We start from the raw sequence: 7,825 nt of genomic DNA on the forward strand, positions 1-7,825 counted from the left end.
AGATTGTGACATCAGGAGATTCACAATTGATTCCAAACAAATTGAAAAGAACTCATTTTCCTACCTGATTTGCTCAGTTATGAATTTATGATGAGAGCACCCAAACTACATTAGTTATCTGGAATATACTAATATGGATATTTCATTTTCAATACTTTTATTTTTGTTTAGATTATAAGATAAAAGCAACCTCATGAAACTGGGCATGTTAAGTTAGTTATTTGGGAGCATGGTAAGCTAGGTCTTCTACCTAAACTTTACCTTTTTCTTCAGGTGGTTCAGTTCTTGTTACATTTTTCTGATTGGATTTTGTAGTGCATGTTTTCACTTCTGCATAAATTAGCTGGTCTTTTGCCTCTGGAGATTAAAAGAGAGATGTGGTTACCACCTCATAGTTACACTGTTTCTCAGAAAGCATGTTAAGTTATAAGTATGTGTGAAGAGAGGTGACAGAAAAGGATTTTTCCCAAGGAAAAGAGATCTATATAAATTTTCTTTTTATCATGTATAGTCCACCAGGTAAATCCTTTAAATGACAAAATCTTGAAAATGAGTTAGACATAATGTGTCATATGCTAAATTATAATGAAATTCTTTAGAAAAATTATTTAAGAAGGATAAGAAAATAATATCAGAATTCAATAGGGATTGGGAGAAAAAATACTCACTGTCTTTTTCCATCTGCCTCTTGGAAGGAATGTGTTTCACCTTTTCATGTGTTGAATGTTTTCCATTCATCTCGAAAAATTTTTGACATATAATTCTAAGACACATAAATTGACAGGATTTTTTTCAACTAAGTCTTCAAGTTCTATCTTTCTGGGTTCTCTGTGTATTATTGCAATCGTTATTTCATGCCACTTAACGATTGATGCATGATTTTACTTTTGTAATTTTCTCCCAAGAAAGATTTTTGCCTCAGATTATTTTCTTTCCCATTCTTAAAATTATCAGTTATCAACATCTCTGTAGATGTCATTTCACCTATTACCTGGAGTTCTCCACAGTGCTATGATCTCTGAAATATTTATATGCCATTTAAAAACTGTCCCTATCCAAAAAATACCAGGATAATTTTTATGTCATTTTGTATTGTAAAGATAAAGCGCTAAATAATAGGTTATTCTAAAATTTTTCTTTCATGAGTTCTCCTGATATTTTCTCCTTTTATAGTCACCCATTTTTTTTATGAATAAAGGTAGTTTACTTCCTCTAATCTCCTAAAAAATCTCTTCCAACAAGTTGTTAAAAATGAAAGCCCTGCAACTGGGACTCAAATTGGTTTCGTTGTACTCCTGTGAGGTGTGTGGCATTAGGCCCATAATATTTGAAAGTGTAGGTTAGAAGCCACCAATTCTCCCTGAAATATTAATTTTATTTGCAAATTTTTTGAAGTTCATTAATTTATTTCAAGTATTTTAAATAGCATTTTTATAACCAATTTATATAGAATAGAATTCTGATAACATAAAAAACTTAAACATTCTATGTTCACTAGTTTGCCAGTGTATCATCAAATAAAACACTTTATATATTTTTCTTTCCTCAGAGACTTATGCCCTTTTGTTATCTTTTATAATATGATCAAATTTCATAGGCCTCTGTGTTCATAATATTCACTTATAACATTTAATAGTTTTCCACGAGGTAACTTCTCATAAGAATACATGATTACACAGAAATACACTAATGATGCCTCTAAAAATCTTTACCAAATCTGAAATGTCTCAGGAATATGGAAGCTATATCACATAAATAAGAAAATTCTAGACGTGAATGTGAAATAAAAAACACTCTATTGTATAGGCAAGAACAGTTAATCACAGAGTAAATAACAATTTTATTAGCCATATCCTGCCTTCATCAATATGACCCTTTGCTCCATTCACTCAGTTAATCTGAGATATATTGAAATATTTGCTAACAACACCATCAGTTATATTCAATGGTAAACCATGAAAAAACATGAGGGAATTTACCTTGTAAAGTAATTTTTAAAGCTGAATGGGTTAGCTCTTTTCCCTACAAGATGAAATTTACTGGATGACATTTAAATATCTCTATTCTCTGTGCTCCATATATGCAATCAAGTGGTACTAGTAACAATGAGACACGCTGAGAGCTGAGAGCGACAGCTATAGGCATAGTTGGTGATACCTGTGTCAGTGCGGCAGCTTCTGCTGGAGTCTGGTCCAAATAGAAGTAAACCCCAGTGGGCGAGTGGCACAGATGTGTGAGCTGGAGCTCAAGATGGTTCTTCTGGGCTCTGCATATGATTGGCTCTTGCTCCAAAGGAACTTTAGTATTTGCAAGCTCCTCGTGAAGATGTGAGAAAGCAGGTCATATTTGAGCTTCAGACTTTACCATTTGCATTTTTTTTTTATTAAGGAGAGAGGCAGATTTTAACAGAGCAGATGAATGAGCAAAATAATTTAAAGGGCCACGCCCATTTTGCACAGCATCCAAACACAGCATGTGAAAAAAAAAAAACCAAAAAAACAAAGGCACCATCACCACTATGACCACCACCAAATACTAAGATTCTAAATATAATCCCTATATCAGACACAAGTTTGGGCTCTAGATAGAAACTGTGCTTAACAAGGTATTCAAATCCATCTTCCAAACTACGCTAGTATTAGCTAAGTGGAAATACATGAATACTAACAGTCCCTTATTCTCCAAGTTTACCTGAAGGAGATTTTGAATGTATTCAGATGTTAAGTTTTATTAGATGGAAAGCAGGTCAATCCCTAGTTCTTTTAAAATATATCTAAATTCAATTGCTTTATTCTTCAAAACATTTTTTTCCAGAACATAAACTGTTTACAGTCTGTTTTTCAGTTCATTCCAATACAAGTATACTGTATATTCTCTAAATATTCTCTCTATATAAGCTTCAGGTTTTGAGATTTATGGTTCCTTTTCCCTCCAGGCTGTACTCTAATTATAGAGAGTAGAAATATATTGGCTTCCCCCTTAGTAGTCTAAAGTAGCATTTCCAGTGGTGTAATGGATAAACGATGACAGTGCAGTTGAAGTATATGGGTTTCAACTCAGTAGAAAAAGATTGAGAGAGCTTTATCTGTTTTCACCTTTCAGTAATGATCAAAAGTGCAATAAAGAAATATACTTCAATTGTGGATTTCATTCATACCAAAAAAAATAGAAACACATTTTGGAGTGGCACATTTGCAAAAGTTTTCCATTAAGTTCTAGAATAGAGAAATAATGACCAAAAAACCTGTTCTGATATAAAAACAAGTTGTTGCTGAAGTTTTCAAACAGAATGAGTGTAATAAAAAATAATGTTATGTAACCTGTGAAAGAGGAATGTTATTTATGTTCTGGCTGTATGTTCTTTTTGGCTTTGTAATAGTCCCTTCTTATTTTTGTCTTGCTGTCTCCAACTGCTATACACTTCATCTGAAACAACTATCTGCTAGGCTCAACCCTCAACACCGGTGTTATTGGAGTATCAGAACCTGAAAACATTTGCTTAGGCCTTAGCTTCTCACACTTGCAAGTCCATCAAATATTTGTGTTTCTTCCTAGTCACCACTTCTGCACTTAACCAAAAAGTCAGTTCTCTGATCCACTTCTTGACCATTTTTCTTTACAATGTTATACCTGTTTACATCTATGTATCTTTTTTCACCAATGATATATTATAATAATTATTTTCATCATGCAGCATATATGCCTCATGATTTCCAAAAAGTTCACTAATTCTTTAATCTTTCATATTCAGAATAGTTCTTTTAGTCTTTACTATAATTATGCTTCATCCTTACAAAATGAACTTCAATTTTAAAAGCTGGATTTACCCAGATTACTTAATTACAACACTGCGCTAAGCACTTTTCAGTTATTTTTTTTTTGAGGTTCAATCATCTGTTTTTATACATATATCCCTGTATTCTCTCCCTCCCTCGACTCCCCCTCACCCTCCCCATCCCAGTCCTCTAAGGCATCATCCATCCTCGAGTTGAACTCTGTTTGTTATACAGCAACCTCCCACTAGCTATCTATTTTACATTTGCTAGTATATATGAGTCTATGCTACTCTCTCACTTCGATGGTTTTCTTTGGGTGTATGCCCAGTAGTGGAATTACTGGATCATATGGTAGTTCTATTTGTAGTTTTTTAAGGAACCTCCAAACTGTTTTCCATAGTGGCTGTACCAATTTACATTCCCACCAACAGTGCAGGAGAGTTCCCTTTTCTCCACATCGTCGCCAACATTTGTTGTTTCTAGTTTTTTAGATGATGGCCATTCTGATCGGTGTGAGATGATACCTCATTACGGCTTTCACTTGCATTTCTCTGATGATTAGTGACGTTGAGCATCTTTTCATGTGTTTGTTGGCTATCTGTATGTCTTCTTTGGAGAAATGTCTATTTAGGTCTTCCGCCCATTTGTAAATTGGGTTATTTGCTTTTTTGGTATTAAGCTGCATAAGCTGCTTGTATATTTTGGAGGTTAATCCTTTGTCCGTTGTTTCGTTGGCAACTATTTTTTCCCATTCTGAGGGTTGCCTTCTTGTCTTGTTTATGGTTTCCTTCACTGTGCAAAATCTTTTAAGTTTCATGAGGTCCCATTTGTTTATTCTTGATTTTATTTCCATGATTCTAGGAGGTGGGTCAAAAAGGATCTTGCTTTGATGGATGTCATAGAATGTTCTGCCTATGTTTTCCTCTAGGAGTTTTATAGTGTCTGACCTTACATGTAGGTCTTTAATCCATTTGGAGTTTATTTTTGTGTATGGTGTTAGGAAGTGTTCTAATTTCATTCTTTTACATGTTGCTGTCCAATTTTCCCAGCACCACTTATTGAAGAGGCTGTCCTTTTTCCATTGTATGCTCGTGCCTCCTTTGTCAAAGATAAGGTGCCCATATGTGTTTGGGCTTACTTCTGAGTTCTCTATTCTATTCCATTGATCTTCCTTTCTATTTTTGTGCCAGTACCATACTGTCTTGATCATTATGGCCTTGTAGTATAGTTTGAAGTCAGGATGCTTAATTCCACCACTCCATTTTTCCTTCTCAAGATTGCTTTAGCTATTCGGGGTCTTTTGCATTTCCAAACAAATCATAAGATTTCTTGCTCTAGTTCTGTGAAAAATGCTGTTGGTAATTTGATCAGGATTGCATTGAATCTGTAAATTGCTTTGAGTAGTACAGTCATTTTCACTATGTTGATTCTTCCAATCCAGGAACATGGTATGTCCCTCCATCTGTTTGTGTCGTTTTTGATTTCTTTCATCAGTGTCTTAAAGTTTTCTGCATACAGATCTTTTGCCTCCTTAGGCAGGTTTATTCCTAGGTATTTTATTCTTTTGGTTGCAGTGGTAAATGGGAGCATTTCCTTAATTTCTCTTTCTGCTCTTCTGTTGTTAGTGTATAGGAATGCAAGAGATTTCTGTGCATTAATTTTGTATCCTGCTACTATACTAAATTCATCAATTAGTGCAAGCAGTTTTCTGGTAGTCTTTAGGGTTTTTTATGTATAATATCATGTGATCTGCAAAGAGTGACAATTTTACTTCTTTTCCAATTTGCATTCCTTTTATTTCATTTTCTTCTCTGATTGCTGTGGCTAAAACTTCCAAAACTAAGTTGAATAATAATGGTGAGGGTGGACACCCTTGTCTTGTTCCTATTCTAAGAGGGAATTCTTTCAGTTTTTCCCCATTTAGAATGATGTTGGCTTTTGGTTTCTCATATATGGCTTTTATTATGTTGAGGTAATTTCCTTCTATGCCCATTTTCTGGAGAGCTTTTATCATAAATGGATGTTGAATTTTGTCAAAAGCTTTTTCTGCATCTATTGAGATTATCATATGGATTTTATCCTTCAATTTGTTGATATGATGTATCACGTTGATTGATTTGCGTATATTGAAGAATGCTTGCATCCCAGAGATAAACTCCACTTGATCATGGTGTATGATTTTTTTTTAATGTGCTCTTGGATTCTATTAGCTAGTATTTTGTTGAGGATTTTTGCAATTATATTCATCAGTGATATTGGTGTGTAATTTTCTTTTTTTGTGACATCTTTGCCTGGTTTTGGATCAGGGTGATGGTGGCCTCATAGAATGAGTTTGGGAGTGTTCCTCCTTCTGCTATATTTTGGAAGAGTTTGAGAAGGATAGGTGTTAGCTCTTCTCTAAATGTTTGATAGAATTCGCCTGTGAATCCATCTGGCCCTGGGCTTTTGTTTGTTGGGAGGTTTTTTAATCACTGCCTCAATTTCCATACTTGTGATTGGTCTGTTCATAGTTTCTATTTCTTCCTGGTTCAGTCTTGGAAGATTGTATTTTTCTAAGAATTTATCCATTTCTTCTAGGTTATCCAATTGATTGGCATATAGTTGCTTCTAGTCATCTCTCATGATCTTTTGTATTTCTGAGGTGTCTGTTGTTACTTCTCCTTTTTCATTTCTAATTCTGTTGATTTGCATCTTCTCCCTTTTTTTCTTGATGAGTCTGGCTAATGGTTTATCAATTTTGTTAATCTTCTCAAAGAACCAGATTTTAGTTTTATTAATTTTTGCTATTGCTTCCTTCCTTCCTTTTCATTTATTTCTGCTCTGATCTTTATGATTTCTTTCCTTCTGCTCACTTTGGGGTTTCTTTGTTCTTTTTCTCATTGTTTGAGGTGTAAGGTTAGGTTGTTTATTTGATATTTTTCTTGTTTCTTAAGGTAGGACTGTATTGCTATAAACTTCCCTCTTAGAACTGCTTTTGCTGCGTCCCATAGGTTTTGGGTTGTTGTGTCTTATTGTTGTTTGTTTCCAGATATTTTTTGATTTCCTCTTTGATTTCTTTAATGATTTCTTGGTTGTTTAATAGTGAATTGTTTAGCCTCCATGTGATTGTATTTTTTGCAGTTTTTTTCCTGTAATTGATATCTAGTCTCATGGCGTTGTGGTCTGAGAAGATGCTTGATATGATTTCAATTTTCTTGAATTTGCTGAGGTTTGATTTGTGACCCAAGATGTGATCTATCCTGGAAAATGTTCCATGTGCACTTGAGAAGAAAGTGTAGTCTGTCGTTTTTGGATGGAATGTCCTATAAATACCAATTAAGTTGAGATGTTCTAATGTGTCATTTAAAGCTTGTGTGTTTTTATTTATTTTCTGTTTGGATGACCTGTCCATTGATGTAAGTGGGGTGTTTAAGTCTCCCACTATTATTGTGTTCCTGTCGATGTCCCCTTTTATGGCTGTTAGCATTTGCCTTATGTATTGAGGTGCTCCTATGTTGGGGGCATAGATATTTACAATTGTGATATGTTCTTCTTGGATGGATCCCTTGATCATTATGTAGTGTCCTTCCTTGTCTCTTGGAATAGTGTTTACTTTCAAGTCTAATTTGTCTGATATGAGTATTGCTACTCCAGCTTTCTTTTGACTTCCATTTGTATGGAATATCTTTTTCCATCCCTTTACTTTCAGTCCATATGTATCCCTTGGTCTGAAGTGGGTTTCTTGTAAGCAGCATATAGAAGGGTCTTGTTTTTGTATCCATTTAGCCAGTCTGTGTCTTTTGGTTGGAACATTTAATCCATTTACATTTCAGATAATTATTGACATGTATGTTCCTATTACCATTTTTTTCTTAATTGTTTTGGGTTTGTTTTTGTAAGTCTTTTCCTTCTCTTGTGTTTCCCACCTAGAGAAGTTCCTTTAGCACTTGTTGTAAGGCTGGTTTGGTGGTGCTGATTTTTCTTAACTTGTGCTTTTGTGTAAAGCTTTTGATTTCTCCATTGACTCTGAATGAGATTCTTGCTGGGTAGAGTATTCTTGGCTGTCGGGT

This window comes from Hippopotamus amphibius, chromosome 12, assembly GCF_030028045.1.
Source record: "Hippopotamus amphibius kiboko isolate mHipAmp2 chromosome 12, mHipAmp2.hap2, whole genome shotgun sequence".
Taxonomy (NCBI): Eukaryota; Metazoa; Chordata; class Mammalia; order Artiodactyla; family Hippopotamidae; genus Hippopotamus; species Hippopotamus amphibius.